The sequence below is a fragment of the Hemiscyllium ocellatum genome, chromosome 3 (assembly GCF_020745735.1).
Source record: "Hemiscyllium ocellatum isolate sHemOce1 chromosome 3, sHemOce1.pat.X.cur, whole genome shotgun sequence".
NCBI classification, from domain to species: Eukaryota; Metazoa; Chordata; class Chondrichthyes; order Orectolobiformes; family Hemiscylliidae; genus Hemiscyllium; species Hemiscyllium ocellatum.
In genome coordinates, this window is record NC_083403.1 from 47,283,785 (window position 1) to 47,299,957 (window position 16,173).

The 16,173-nt window shown below is 41.9% G+C and overlaps 1 protein-coding gene across 2 annotated transcripts in view; it reads right to left on the bottom strand.

Annotated features, from left to right (window-relative positions):
• The window catches only part of eya4 (EYA transcriptional coactivator and phosphatase 4), a 545,404-nt gene extending 529,638 nt beyond the window's left edge, over positions 1 to 15,766 (bottom strand). For both annotated transcript variants that reach the window (XM_060849772.1, XM_060849764.1), the window contains exon 1: positions 15,521 to 15,766. The gene's annotated coding sequence lies outside the window, so the exon portion shown is untranslated. The remainder of the gene's footprint in view (positions 1 to 15,520) is intronic.
• Between the last annotated feature and the right edge of the window lie 407 nt (positions 15,767 to 16,173).

Sequence of the window (16,173 nt, forward strand, 5' to 3'; positions counted from 1 at the left end):
AGGGGCAGCATTTATGCTATTGTTTGGGAGGGGGTAGGTAGTGTGGTGATGGGGTAGTGGGTGTAGGGTGCAGCTGGAGAAAAAATGATGATAGTTCAGATTAAGTGACTGGAATGTGAGAATCCTCTAGTTTTTAACTCCCTCACGCTAGCGAAAAGAACTTTGCTATTCACCTCATCTATGCCCCTCATGATTTTATGAATCTTGATAAAGTCACTCTTCAACTTCTGATGCTCCAGTGAAAAAGTGCCAGCCTATCCAGCCTTTTCTTATAACACAAACCCTCCAGTCCCAATAATATCCTTGGAAATCTTTTCTGAACCCTCTCCAATTTAATATCCTTCCTGTAGCAGGGTGACCAGAACTGTACACAAAACTGAACAAGATGTCCTGTACAACCTCAACATGATGTCCCAACTCTTACACTCAATGGTCTGAGCAATGAAGGCAAGTGTATTAAATGCCTTCTTAAGTATTTGGTCTATCTGTGGTGCAACTTCCAAAGAACTATGGATCCGAACCCCTAGGTTCCTCCGTTTGACAACACTATCCAGGGCCCTATCGTTAATTGAATAAGTGTTGCCCTTGTTTGTTTTACTAAAATGCAATACCTCATATTTGCACAAATTAAACTGCCACTCCCCAGCCCATTGACCCAATTGACCAAGATTCCTTTGTATTCTTAGATAACCTTCTTCGCTGTCCACTTCACCAGCAATTTTGGTGTCATCTGCAAACTTACTAATCATGCTGCCTAAATTCTCATCAAAATCATTTATGTAAATAATAAACAACAATGGATCCAGTACTGATCCCTGTGGTACAGCACTGGTCAGAGATCTCCAGTCTGAAAAACAATCCCCTACCACCACCATTTCCTACCGTCAAGCCAATTTTGTATCTGATTGGTAAGCTCTCCCTAAATTCCATGTGATTTAACTTTACCAACTATTCTACCTTGTGGAACCTTGTCTAAGGCTTTATTATGATCCATGTAGACAACTCCTACTGCTCTGCCCTCATTTGTCTTTTTGGTCATGTCCTCAAAAAACTCAATCAAGTTTGTGAGACAAGATTTCCCTTGCACAAAACCATGCTGACCATTCCTAATGATAGCGTGCCTCTCCAAATGCATGTAAATCGTATTTCTCAGAATCTCCTCCAGAAACTTACTCATCACTGATGTCAAACTCACCAGTTTATAGTTCCCAGGATTCTCGTTACATTATTTCTTAAATAAAGGCACAACATTAGTCCTTCACCACCTCACACATGACAGTAGATGGCATAAGTATCTCTGTTAGAGGCCCCACAATATCTTCCCTAGCTTCCTACAATGTCCTGGAATACACTTGATCATGTTCCAGAGATTCATTCACCTTTATGTTTTTTAAGACCTCCAGCACCTCCTCTTCTATAACATGGAATGTTTTCATGACATCAATATTTATTTCCCTAAGTTGTCTAGCTTCAATGTCATTTTCCACAGCAATAACTGATGCAAATTAGTCATTTAGTATATCTCCCATCTCCTGCGGTACTGCACACAGATGACCTGGTTTTCTTTAAGGGAGCTTATTCTCTCCCTAGTTACAATTTTTGCTCTTAATATACTTATAGAATCTCTTTGGATTAGCCTTAGTCTTATCTGCAAGGATATCTCATAATCCCTCTAGCACCCAGCAACTTCTACTGCAAATTTTAAACCAGTTCATTAAACAAATCTGAAACAGATGTCAACCAAGAAACTATAGATACCTTTTGTGGATATTAAAGATAATAAATCTACCTTCTTTACCAATTCATAGCATTTTGAGAGCCGCAGCAATGTAGTTAACTCTAAACTTACCTCTGATCAAGTATGCCACCCAGTTGTACAAACCTGTTGTGGGAAAATCCTAATATACTTAGCGAAGGAATATCTACCTTATCTATAGGTGAATGACTCTTCGGTCCTCTGAAAGGTCCTAGTAAGCCAGTCAATTGTATCTAGCTACTGCAAAACATGAGAAATGGACTGAAACTCAACAGAGCACCTGGATTCAACTAAGGCACCAGAAAATATAATGATACGCAGAGCCCTGCAAAGTCTTCCTTATTAACACTTAGGTGCTTGTGGCAAAATTGGGAGAGCTTTCCCACAGACTAGGCAAGCAAAAAGTCTCCCATAGTGATACTCACATGGAGCACATCTTATAGATAATGTAAGCAAGCACCATCACCACCATCCCTGTTTATGGCTTGTCCCACTGGAGAGGTAATGGCACAATAGCATTTAATTGTGAGGAAGTTGTCATGAGAGCCCTCAACATTCATTTTGGAGCCCACAAAGTCTCATCGCATCAGAACAAACATGGGCAAGGAAATGTCCTTTTGATTATAATGTACTGCACCCCTCCTTAGCTGATAAATGAATTCTCCTGCATGTGGACCTCTATGTTCAAGGCAGCACTGAAGATAGCAAAGGCACAGAATGTACGTTGAGTGGAGGTTTTCAATGTCCATCAGCAAAAGTGGCTTAATAACCTCAGATCAACTAGGCTCAGCCTTAAAGGATGTAACTGCTAGACTCAACCTGTGGAGGTGATGCCAAAAATAATACGCTTCAAGTTGTCCTCACTAATTGATCTGTCATTGATGCATCTATCCATGACAGCACTGAGGGAATGATAATTGTGCAGACTCACCTTCATAACAAAAATACCTTCCATCGTGTTGTATGGTACACTTATCATGCTAAATTGGTTAGATTTCAAACAGATCTAGTGACTCAGGACTGGTATTTATGACGTGCTGTGGGTCATCAATAGAAACAGAATTTTATTCAAGTGCAATATATAATCTCCCGGCCTGCCATATCCCTCAATCTACCGTTGCCATCAAACCAGGCATCCATCATATGTTCTCGGAATCACTGGCTGGATCTTAATGCTTATCCCAAATTGTTCTTGAACTGTGTGGATTGCTGGGCCATTTTAGAGAGCAGTTAAGAGTTAAATACTTTGCTGTGGGTCCAAAGTCACATGTTGGCTAGATCAGGTAAAGATGGAGATTTCCTTCCTTAAAGAACATTTGTGAACTGACCTGCAACTTATGAGAATTGACAATGACTAAATAGTTGCCAATAGACTTACTTTTAATTCCTGAACTTTATTCATTGCTTGCTGTGGTGGAGTTTGAACCCTGTCCCCAGAGCATTAGCCTAAGTCTTTGGATTACAAGCTCAGTGACATTACCACTATGTCACTGTCACAACAGCAGTGCAAGAGTGAGCAGCAGCACCAAGTATATTTTAAAATGGGGTGTTAAACTGGTGAAGCCACAACACAAGACTAGACATGTGTCAGCTAGCAGAATCAACACCGAATGATCAGTTCAGAGATCCAACAGCCCGTTAATCATACTAAGCTCTGCAGTCCTGTCATGTCTACTAGTGAATGATGTCGGACAATTAAACAACTCACGGTGGCACAGTGGTTAGCACTACTGCCTCACAGTGCCATTGAACCCGGGTTCAATTCCCGCCTCAGGCAACTGTCTGTGTGGAGTTTTCATATTCTCCTTGTGTCTGCGTGGGTTTTCCCCAGGTGCTCCGGTTTCCTCCCACAGTCCAAAAATGTGCAGGTTAGGTGAATTGGCCATGAAGAGGTAAATGTAGGGGAATGGGTCTGGGTGGGTTGCTCTTCAGAGGGTTGGTGTGGACTTGTTGGGCCGAAGGGCTTGTTTCCACACTGAGAGTAATCTAATCTAATCTAAACTCACTGAAGCTGGATGCTATACATCCTTAATGACAAAAGGCAAAGCTGAACATTTGCAATGAAGCCCCAAATATCAGCCTTCTGTAACTCAATTCATTTCACATGATATTAAGCCATGCAGGCCCTGGGGCGTGCACAGTCTACAGGGCCTGCAAAGGTCCGTGGGGCCTGACAACATTCCAGCAACAGAACTGAAAACTTGTGATCTAGAACTAGCCATATCCTTAACCAAGCTGTTCTTGTACCATTTCAACACAAGCACCTACCTACAATGTCAAACTTGTCCAGGTACATGTCCACAATAAACAGGACAAATCTAATTCAGTCAATTACTCTTCCAATAACTTACTCTCCATCATCAGCAGAATGATGGAAGGTCTCACTGACAGTGCTACCAAGCAGAGCTCACTCAACAATAACCTGCTCATTAATGTGCATTATGCATTCCACATTTGCCCAAATGTAGATAAAAGAGTTGAACTCAAAACCGGGTGCTCCGGTTTCCTTCCACAGTCCAAAAATGTGCAGGTTAGGTGAATTAGCCATGCTAAATTGCCCGTAGTGTTAGGTGAAGGGGTAACTGTAGGGGAATGGGTCTGGGTGGGTTGCGCTTTGGTGGGTCGGTGTGGACTTGTTGGGCTGAAGAGCCTGTTTCCACACTGTAAGTAATCTAATCTAATCTAATCTAAAAAAGGAAGTGCGGGTAACTTCCCTTGACATAAAGGCAGCATTAGACCAAGGGTGTCAAGAGTTCAAGCAAGCTGGAGTCAATGGGAATCAGGTGGATCCACTATGAGACCACTAGTTAGTATCACACCAAGCAATAATTTGTGGTTGTCAGAGACCAGTTTTCTGTATTCCAAGATAACTCTGCGGGAGTTCCTCAAGATAGATTCCCAGGCCTAACTATCTTCAGCTGCATCATTAATGTTCTTCCCTCCATTGTAAGTTCACAGCTGAAGAAGTTTGCTGATAAATGCCTGATGTTTGGCCCCATTCCTGACTCCCCAGATACCAAAGCAGTCCATGTTCAAATACAGGAAGACTTGGACAACATTGAGGTCTGTGCTGACAAGTTGAAACTAATATTTGTGCTACACAAATGCCAGGCAATGGCTATTTCCAACAGGACAGAATGCAACCATCATCCATAACATATAATGGAATTACCATCACTGAATCCCCCACTATCAACATCCAATGGTTTTCACTGATTAGAAACTGAATGGACCAACCAAATAAATAATGTGGTTGTAACAGCAAGTCAGAAGCTACGAATTCTGAAGAGAGTAACACACCTCCTGACTCTCCAAAGGCTATCCACCATCCACTAAGGCAGAAGTTAGGAGTGTGATAGAATCACCACAAGCCCTGATGCGTGTAGCTCCAACCACATTCAAGACATTTGACACCATTCAGGACAAAATAACCCATTTAACTGGCAGCCCATCTCTCACCTTCAGCATTCACTCCTTCTACCAGTGATGCACTATGGCAGCAGTACTTGCCATCCACAAGGTGGACTGCAATTATTTACCAAGGCTCTTGTGATCTCAACCACCGGGGATGATAAGGGCAGCAGATCCATGAGAATCCACCACCACCAGCAATTTTCCCTCCAAGTCACACACCCATCCTAACCTCGGAATTACATTGACATTGCCTCACTGTCGCTGAGTCAAAACACTGGAATTCTCTTGCCAACAGCACTGTGGGTGTGCCTATCCCCAAAAGACTACAGTAGTTCAAAAAGGAGGTCACCACCACCACCTTCTCATGGGCAATTAGGGATTGATAATAAACGTTAGTTCAACCAGTGATACCAGGTAAAAACAATGACTGCAGATGCTGGAAACCAGATTCTGGATTAGTGGTGCTGGAAGAGCACAGCAGTTCAGGCAGCATCCAAGGAGCTGCCTGCTCTTCCAGCACCACTAATCCAGAACCAGTGATACCAACAGGCAGGGAATGAACAAAGTAAGAGATAAACTAAAATGATGAAACCATAGAATGAGTACAGCACAACACAAGAGAACCTCAGCTAGTTCTACTCCACTGCCTTTCCCCGGTTGCTCTGCAAATATTTTCTCTTCAGGTAATTATCCAAATCAGTTTTCAAAGCATGAGTCTAATCTACCACCACTACATCCTCAGACAATTCATCCCAGACTACAAAGACTCACTGCCTGAAAATTATTTTTCTTATGTTGCCTCTGGTACTTTTCAAATTACCTTACATTGGTGCCTTTCGGATTTCAACTCTTCTGACAACAGGAATAATTTCTCCCTACCTGCTCTGTTCAGATTTCTTATGAATTTAAATATATCTATCAAATCTCCGCTCTCAGAACTTTCTCTTATCAAGGCAAAACTCTCAACTTCACCAATCCCTTCAGAAACTGAAGCCTGCCTACTTGTAGCTGTTTTTGTAAATTTTTTTTCCACTCTCCAATATCTTCACATTCTTCCTTAAAATATGGTGTCCAGTATTGCACATAATATTCCAGCTGAGGTTTATGTTTTTTAAGTATTTTATCAAGGTTCCTTGCAATTTCCTAACTTTTGTACACTATGCTTCAACTTAAAGCAAAATTACTGAAATTTGATTAATTGTGTTCTGAACTTTCCCTGCTATTTTCAATGATTCGTGTACACGTACATCCAGGTCTCTCTGTGTCTGAGCTACATTTGGGGATTTTTTTCTTTTATTTTCTATGGTGTTCTTGTGTTGTTTCAGTCAAAAGCTAAGATAGGTTAATTTGGATAAATGCAAGATATTGCATTTTGGTAAAACAAACAAGGTTGGGACTGATACAATTAATGGTAGGGTTCTGGGTAGTGTTGTAGACCAGAGAGACCTAGGGGTTCAAATACGTAATTCTTTGAAATTTGCATCACAAGTAAACAGGGTGTTTAAAAAGGCATTTAGCATGCTTGTCTTCATTGCTCAGACTTTGAGTATAGGAGTTGGGATGTCATGTTGAGGTTGTGCAGGTAGTTGGTGCGGACTCCTCTGGAGTGCTGTGTGCAGTTCTGGTCGAACTGCTTTAGGAAGGATATTATTACATTGGAAAGGATTCAGAAAAGATTTACCAGGATGTTGCCAAGAATGAAGGGGTTGAGTTATAAAAATAGACTGGATAGACTGGGACATTTTTCACTGGAGCGTAGGAGGCTGAGCGTAGCAGATTTGTAAAATCAAGAGGGACATAGATAAAATAAATACCAAGGGTCTTTTCCCAAGTGTGGAGGAGTTCAAAACCAGGGGATATATTTTTAAGTTGAGAGGATAAAGTTTTGAAAAAGACATAAAGGGCAACCTTTTTACATAGGGAGTCATTCACATGTGGAATGAACTGCCAGAGGAAGTGGTGGATGCAAGTACACTTGCAACATTTAAAAGAACATAAAACATTACAGCGCAGTACAGGCCCTTCGGCCCTCGATGTTGCGCCACCCTGTCATACTAATCTGAAGCCCATCCCACCTACACTATTCCATGTACGTCCATATGCCTGTCCAATGACGACTTAAATGCACTTAAACTTGGCGAATCTACTACCGTTGCAGGCAAAGCATTCCATACCCTTACTACTCTCTGAGTAAAAGACAGTTGGATAAGTATATATCTAGGAAATGTTTGGAGGGATAAGTGCCAAATGCAGGCAAGTGGGAGTGGTTTTTATGGGAACTTAATCAGCATGGGCCAGTTGGACTGAAGGGTCTGTTTCCATGCTGTATGGCTCTGACTTTATAAAGGGCAACAAATCAATATGAGAATCAACCTTCTTGCATGAATGATGAGTTTGCTAATAAAAAACTTAAGCTTGTGTAAACACTTCAGTGACAGTCACAGTAAGTAAAACACTTGAATAAGAACTTGAAAAATCTAAATGTTACATTTGCAAACAAATTCAACAACGAGGTAATCAATGAACATTTGATGAACTTCAAGTCTCAGCAACTTTGAGAAAAAGACCTTGGTCAGAAAAAGGAATGGCTGATAAATCAGAACAGTTAGATGACTAATGAATTAAAGGTCAAAACTGGCAATTTACTATAACTACACCACGAAAAGAGCAATGAAAGCTTTGAATTCTAATGCAATTTGGAGAACAATGAAAATGGGATGTGCATTATGGAAGAACAGGTACAAACATTAAAGGCAACAGGAATCCAGGCAAGTGAGAAAATTCAAGAAAGACCATTTAAAATTCTAAGACAATTGGACAGATATGATTTGTGAATTGCATGAAAAACTAAAAGTGTTGGAAAAGAAAATAAAAGTCTTGAGTGAAGAAGCCACGGACATTGCTCAGAAAGTTAAATATGCCACAGTTGGAATGGGATCAGAAGAAAGTAAAGCATCAAAGCCAAAAAGAAAGCAACAAACATTTATTTAGACACAAAAAGCATCTCAATAACAGTTTTGGAATTGCCAAAAAGGGTATTGATTGAAAAAAAGAAATGAGTTGTTGCCTCACAAAGAAGCCATTTGGGTGTTATGGTTTCAAAAAAAGAACGTACTATGTTTGAGTTTGGAAAATGAACTTATAGATTTCACAGATAGCTGATGAAAACAGTGACAATTTGACAGTGGGCCCTAATGGAAACATCCTTTATATACCTTTGAGTGAAAGGTGTGTCATTAGTAAACTGCTGGTGCTGAGTTATGTTAACGTAATGATGTTCAAATCGTTTTTATCCTACCGGATAAATGTACTTGCTTTTGTTTATTACAGCATCCAAGAACTTTAAGACCTCTAGAACTTGTATTTTCAAAGCCACTGTGAGAAAACTTTCACTACCGTGAAGCTTTTTTTTACCTCTAAGGGCAGAGATGTTATGAAAGTGTTTCATTTGAAATATTAATTATTAACATTGTTAGCTGGACAAACTTTGAAAATAACACTTTTTTAATCAAAAGGAACCTGCTACAGCAGCAGAAATGTTGCATTTTCATAGAATGCAAGTTGCTTGACTGGAGTCACTGACTCATCATCACTTTCAGAGAGAGGTCACATGATCCAATTTAAGGGTGTGAAATACATTGGTTTTGAGCACATGTAGTCAAAGAGTATTTGCCACTGACAACAACCTTTAACTTCTCTCCAACAAGGTTTGAGTTGAAACCCAACTGGAAGACCACATCACTGCAAATAGATGGCTCTTAAAGGAGAAGTCTGAATGTACACTATTGCCATCAAAAAAACGAGATCTCAAACACCTATAACCAATGCAGGAAGAAACCACAGTGCCAATAGTTTGCATGAAAAGTAACTTCTGCTGTTAACTAGCATTTTGACAAATTTGAGTCTTTTTTTTCTGAACTCAACTGTTACTTTACCAAAGTGCTTGGAGGAGTGTGTGTGTGTGTGTGTGTGTGTGTATTACTCTTCAAGAAGGGCAGTTGGATATATTTTCGCATTTTCGAACTTTTGTTAATCATCTTTGCTTGAAAGTTTTATTTTGCAATGAATCAGCTTGTCATTTGGTAATTTAAGGAACCTGGCTGACCTATTTCTGTTACTGAGTTACACACACGCTAATATATATAATTCACCTTACTTTTTAAATTGAATAGTCCCAGCCTATCCTACCGATTTTCTAATTCAAATCATCCATTCCTGCCAACATCCTGGTAAATCTTTTCTGAATCATCTTCAATTTAATTATATCCCTCCTGTAGCAGAGTGACCAGAATTGCACTCTGTACTCCAAAAGAGACCTCATCAACTACCTGTACAACCTCAACATGATCTGAAAATGTGTTGCTGGTTAAAGCACAGCAGGTCAGGCAGCATCCAAGGAACAGGAAATTTGACGTTTTGGGCCAGAGCCCTTCATCAGGAATGAGGAGAGTGTGCCAGGCAGGCTAAGATAAAAGGTAGGGAGGAGGGACTTGGGGGAGGGGCGATGGAGATGTGATAGGTGGAAGGAGGTCAAGGTGAGGGTGATAGGCTGGAGTGGGGTGGGGGCAGAGAGGTCAGGAAGAAGATTGCAGGTTAGGAGGGCGGTGCTGAGTTCGAGGGAATCGACTGAGACAAGGTGGGGGGAGGGGAAATGAGGAAACTGGAGAAATCTGAGTTCATCCCTTGTGGTTGGAGGGATCCTAGGCGGAAGATAAGGCACTCTTCCTCCGACCGTCGTGTTGTTACGTTCTGCCGATGGAGGAGTCCAAGGACCTGCATGTCCTCGGTGGAGTGGGAGGGAGAGTTAAAGTGTTGAGCCACAGGGTGGTTGGGTTGGTTGGTCCTGCCCCACCGAACTCAGCTCTGCGTACCTCGACATGGTTCTGTCCCCTTTAGTCCAAGAACTCCCCACCTACGTTCGGGACACCATCCACGCCCTCCACCTCCTCCGTGATTTTCGTTTCCCCGGTCCCCAATGCCTTATCTTCACGATGGACGTCCAGTCCCTGTACACCTCCATCTCCCATCACGAAGGACTCAAAGCCCTCCGCTTCTTCCTTTCTCGCCGCACCAACCAGTACCCTTCCACTGACACCCTCCTTCGACTGACTGAACTGGTCCTCATCCTGAATAACTTCTCTTTCCAATCCTCCCACTTCCTCCAAGCTAAAGGAGTTGCCATGGGCACCCACATGGGCCCCAGCTATGCCTGTCTCTTCATAGGATGTGTGGATCAGTCCATCTTCCGCAACTACACTGGCACCACCCCCCACCTTTTCCTCCGCTACATCGATGACTGTATCGGCGCTGCCTCGTGCTCCCACGAGGAGGTTGAACAGTTCATCAACTTTACCAACACCTTCCATCCCGACCTCAAATTCACCTGGACTGTCTCAGACACCTCCCTCCTCTTCCTAGACATTTCCATTTCTATCTCGGGCGACCGACTCAACACAGACATCTACTATAAACCGACTGACTCCCACAGCTATCTGGACTACACCTCCTCCCACCCTGCCCCCTGTAAAAATGCCATCCCATATTCCCAATTCCTTCGTCTCTGCCGCATCTGCTCCCAGAAGGACCAGTTCCAATACCGTACAGCCCAGATGACCTCCTTCTTCAAGGACCGCAGATTCCCTCCAGACATGATCGACGATGCCCTCCACCGCATCTCCTCCACTTCCCGCTCCTCCGCCCTTGAGCCCCGCCCCTCCAACCGCCACCAAGACAGAACCCCACTGGTTCTCACCTACCACCCCACCAACCTCCATATACAGCGTATCATCCGCCGTCATTTCCGCCACCTCCAAACGGACCCCACCACCAGGAATATATTTCCCTCCCCTCCACTATCAGCGTTCCGCAAAGACCACTCCCTTTGTGACTCCCTCGTCAGGTCCACACCCCCGACCAACCCAACCTCCACTCCCGGCACCTTCCCCTGCAACCGCAGGAAATGTAAAACTTGTGCCCACACCTCCTCCCTTACTTCTCTCCAAGGCCCCAAGGGATCCTTCCATATCCGCCACAAATTCACCTGCACCTCCACACACATCATCTATTGCGTCCGCTGCACCCGATGTGGCCTCCTCTATATTGGGGAGACGGGCCGCCTACTTGCGGAACGCTTCAGGGAACACCTCTGGGACGCCCGGATCAACCATCCCAACCACCCCGTGGCTCAACACTTTAACTCTCCCTCCCACTCCACCGAGGACATGCAGGTCCTTGGACTCTCCATCGGCAGAACATAACAACACGACGATTGGAGGAAGAGCGCCTCATCTTCCGCCTGGGAACCCTCCAACCACAAGGGATGAACACAGATTTCTCCAGTTTCCTCATTTCCCCTCCCCCCAACTTGTCTCAGTCGATTCCCTCGAACTCAGCACCGCCCTCCTAACCTGCAATCTTCTTCCTGACCTCTCCGCCCCCATCCACTCCAGCCTATCACCCTCACCTTGACCTCCTTCCACCTATCACATCTCCATCGCCCCTCCCCCAAGTCCCTCCTCCCTACCTTTTATCTTAGCCTGCCTGGCACACTCTCCTCATTCCTGATGAAGGGCTCTGGCCCGAAACGTTGAATTTCCTGTTCCTTGGATGCTGCCTGACCTGCTGTGCTTTAACCAGCAACACATTTTCAGCTCTGATCTCCAGCATCTGCAGACCCCACTTTTTAACCTCAACATGATGTCGCAACTCCTTTACTTAAAGGTCTGCGCAATGAAGGCGAGTGTGCTAAATGCCTTCATAACCACCCTGTCTACCTGTGTTGAAAATTTCAAAGAATTATGTACCTGAACCCCAAGGTCTTTTTGTTCTACAACACTACCCAGGGACCTACCATTAATTGTTTAAGTTTGCCCTTGTTGGTTTCACGAAAATGCAATACCTCACATTTCTCCAAATTAAACTCCATCTGCCACTCCTTAGTCCATTGACTCAATTGATCGAGATCTCTTTGTGCTTGACTGTTTATAGAATGAATGGCTATACCAATGCTATATGAGTTTTATATATAAGCATACTTTTAATGTAAGAATTTCCACATATGATATTTGATTTATGACACATTCGCAAAAAAAATTTAACTGTACCCTTCTGATTTTGAAATGCTTATTTTAGTATGACATTATGTTTAAAAAACCATTTCCTTTTAAATATAATGAGTGGGATTAGCAAGGTACAAAATACACTTCCTTCGACATATATTTCTTTTATATAACATTATATGGCCTGGGGAACATTTCAGAAACAAAGTTTATAAATATATTTAGAATAATGTAGATAAATTGAATTCTGTATACAGATATTACTTTGTAATATTAAAATAAGTATGACATAAATTCCAGGAAACATTTTGAGAAAGCTGGAACTTTTTGTCAATGGTAGATATGTTGATTATTTTCTTGCAGCAAGTTGGCATTGGCATGAGTGAAGTATGCCAATATAAAGTGTCATACATTAAAGTATTGACACTGAAGTCAGTTTCAGGCATCACCTTTAATTATCTTTCACAAGTTAAAAAAAATTCTCACCTGACACTTCTTTCTATCCTCTCCCTCATTTAATGCACAGCTAAAAAGTAAAATTTATTCTTCAAAGTAAAATGTTTTCCATCAGATCATCTATGACCTTCTTCACAAATTGTCTCATTCACTTTTTGAATCCAATTTTCCAATCTTCTGGCACTTTTCCAGAATAGGATTCTTGGAAGATTACTGACATTGCACCCACTATCTCTGCTGCTACATCTGTAATATTCTTAGATGCATCCCATCAGAATACCTTTTTCTTATATCATGCGGCTGCATTTCAGAAGTCAAATTGTTTCCAAGGCTAGTTTGACAATGACTGCGAAAGTAAGTGTGCAAGGTAAGTGAGGGTTAGGGTGTCAAATAAGTAGGTAATGGGCTACAATGCCACGTGGGCGAGAGAATTGGATGACAGGTGAGTAAGAGGATAGTGTAGCAAGTGAGTGAGGTATTCGGAATCCAGGTAAGTGAATAGCTCTATAGGGCACTGATGAGACAGCATCTTGAGTACAATGAATAATATTGTCAAACTTGAAAGGGTTCAGAAAACATTTATGAGGATGTAGCCAGGGTTGGATGTTTTGACCAATAGGGAGAGGTTGAATAGGCTGGAGCTATTTTCCTGGGAGCTTCGGAAGCTGAGGAGTGATCTCATTGAGTTTTATAAAATCATGAGGGGCATGGATAGCGTGAATAGCCAAGGTCTTTTCCCCAGGGTTGTGGAGTCCAAAACTAGAGGGCATAGATTTAAGGTGAGGGGGAAAGATTTAAAAGGGACCCAAGGGGCAGAGGGTCGTGCATATGTGGATTGAACTGCCAGAGGAAAGAGGCTGGAACAATTACAACATTTAAAAGATATCTGGATGGGTATATGATTATAAAGGGTTTAGAGGAGTATGGACCAAATGCTGGCAAATGGGACTAGATTATTTTACAATATCTGATTGGGACAAGTTTGCTTGAAGGGTCTGTTTCTGTGCTGTACATCTCTATGAATCCACGACTCTATTGGTTAATTTATTCAAGAAAGTATACACACCAAAAGCTGTTCCAAGAAGGGGCTCACTATGTAATATCTGGAATGGGCAGGTTGTTTCATGAAAAATATGTGGACAAGCTCGGCTTGTATCCACTTGAGTTTACATGAGAAAAAAGTGACTTGTTAGAAACGTATAAAATTTTGAAGAATCTTAAAGTAGAAGAGAATCACATATTGGATTCACTGTTTGAATATTTTTAAGGCATAAGTAGATAGATTCTTGTTAAGCAAAGGGTTGAAAGATTAGCCGGGTAGACAGGAAAGTGGATATGATGTTACAATTAGATCACCAATAAGCAATGGGCTTAGTTTGAGAAAGGGGGTGTCAGATAAGTGACAGTGCCTGGTCTGGCTGTGGAGGGAGGGGGGTGTAATATCAGGCTGAGTTGGTGTGGGGATGGGGTGCTGGTCTGCAGTTGAGTGGGATGGGAGCTTAGGCTGGGAGGGGTGGGGAGTATGGAGTTGGGGAATTTGGGTTTGAGTTTGGGATCAAATGAGGTCTGACAAATGCTGGAAATCTGAAATAAATACAGAAATTGCTGCAAAATCTCAGCAGATCTGGCAGTATCTGTGAAGAGAAATCAGAGTTAATGTTCCATGTCCAGTGATCCTTATTCGGAACATTCTGAAGAAGGGTCATTGGATCTGAAGTGTTAAATCTGCTTTCTCTCCATTGATGCTGCCAGACCTGCTGAGATTTTCCATCAATATCTGAGGTACTACATGGCAATGTTGAAATAATTTTAACTACAAAATGAATAAAATATATATAAAATATAAAGAATCATTCTTATTTTAATTATACAGCAACTGGACCTTTTTCCGAGAATGTGGTGAAAGGTCACTGATTAGATTTGGAACCGCCTAATTTCTCATAAAGTCAAGGATAATTGATTTGACAGCAATTTAGTTGAAAATTAAGCTAATGAGCCTATATAAATGGAATTTTTTTGGTTCCTCAACGGAAGTGAGGGCTGGTCAGATCTAGTGGAGGGTGAACATTGGGTTGTATTGTGTGAGGAGTCAGATGTGTCAGTTGGATATGTGTTAGTGGTGAGTCTAAAGATAAGACTTGCCATTATGACTCATTCTTCGACTTTAAGGAGTTGTTTTCAGGGGAATTCTTATTAAAGATAATTTTAAAATTTCCCTGACAAATCTCCTGGAGCCACCTGAATAGAGAACTCCGCATGCTCCTAATGGACAGTCTCAGTCCATCCTGCAGAAACGACTATCTGACCATTGGAAAGCCTGGGCCTGTATAGCTATTCCTTCATTGTCACTGAGTGGCAATTCTGAAACTCCCTTCTTAACACATGGACTGCAGCACCACCTTCTCAAGGAACAGACAACAAAGAATGGCTTTAGCAGCAATGCCCACATTCCATGAAACAATACTTTTAAATAAATTAATGGCATTATATTGATTTTTCTTTCTCGACTTCAGCAATTAAGGACAGGAGAGAGAAGGTGGGTTGATCCATTCACCTTTCTATGAAGCTGACCGAGGGCATACGGTAAGGTGATAAAACATTTGAAACAAAGCAAGAAAGTCAGCTATCTTCCACATTTCAAACACATTTTCAGCCAATCTCCGCTTTGATTGGATTTAAATTAGAAAGAGTAAAATAATGCCCCAAACTTAAGCGAAATCCAAGTGTCCTGTGAAATGCGAAACATTGAATACACGGGGAACATGCATTTAAAACTGATCAGCAATTTGGCAACTTTCGGCTTCTGCCCTGTCACTGTAGCATTAGTTTTACTTACCAACTGGAAATTTCAATCGTAGCTTACTTTCGACAGTTTCTTTTGCACCCCCCAAATCGAATGATTTGCCAGTCTCCCTTCCCGGGGCGCGCTATTTCCTTTCCTCTGATAAAAATTGATGTCCAGCGTTTTGTTAGAGCGGCGGCCAAGAGGGCCAGTGTCGAACTCTCGACTACTATATTCGAACCGTGTTATGTTTAATAATGCCCATTCTTTCTGGGACAGGATTATTTCGGCGCTAAAAGTAAGAGTGGACCAGGTAAACCACGGGGATTTTCTGTCAGACTAAAGTCAGATTTATCTCCAGGTTAAGATCGGAGTATTTTTTTTTTCTTTATAATTTCTTCATTGTTGTTGTAGCTCTCCGATCGTCAATGGGTTCCTAGTTCTTTCAAATGACGAAACTCGAGAGTCGAACCATTAATCGAGTCAAACACCAAGTGGCACCGGATTATTTATATTTCATCACCCACTTTGTAATGAAGAGTTTACTTCCTGGTAACTAGAGGCAATCATTTTGTTGTATAGTGCACCTATTAGATTATGCATCATTTGTTTCTCTTAAAAAAATACTAAGCCGTTTTCAGTATTACTGTGCAAAGTAGAAGCATTTTAAACACAATGTTTGAAAGCTTGCGAATAGCAATCCATAC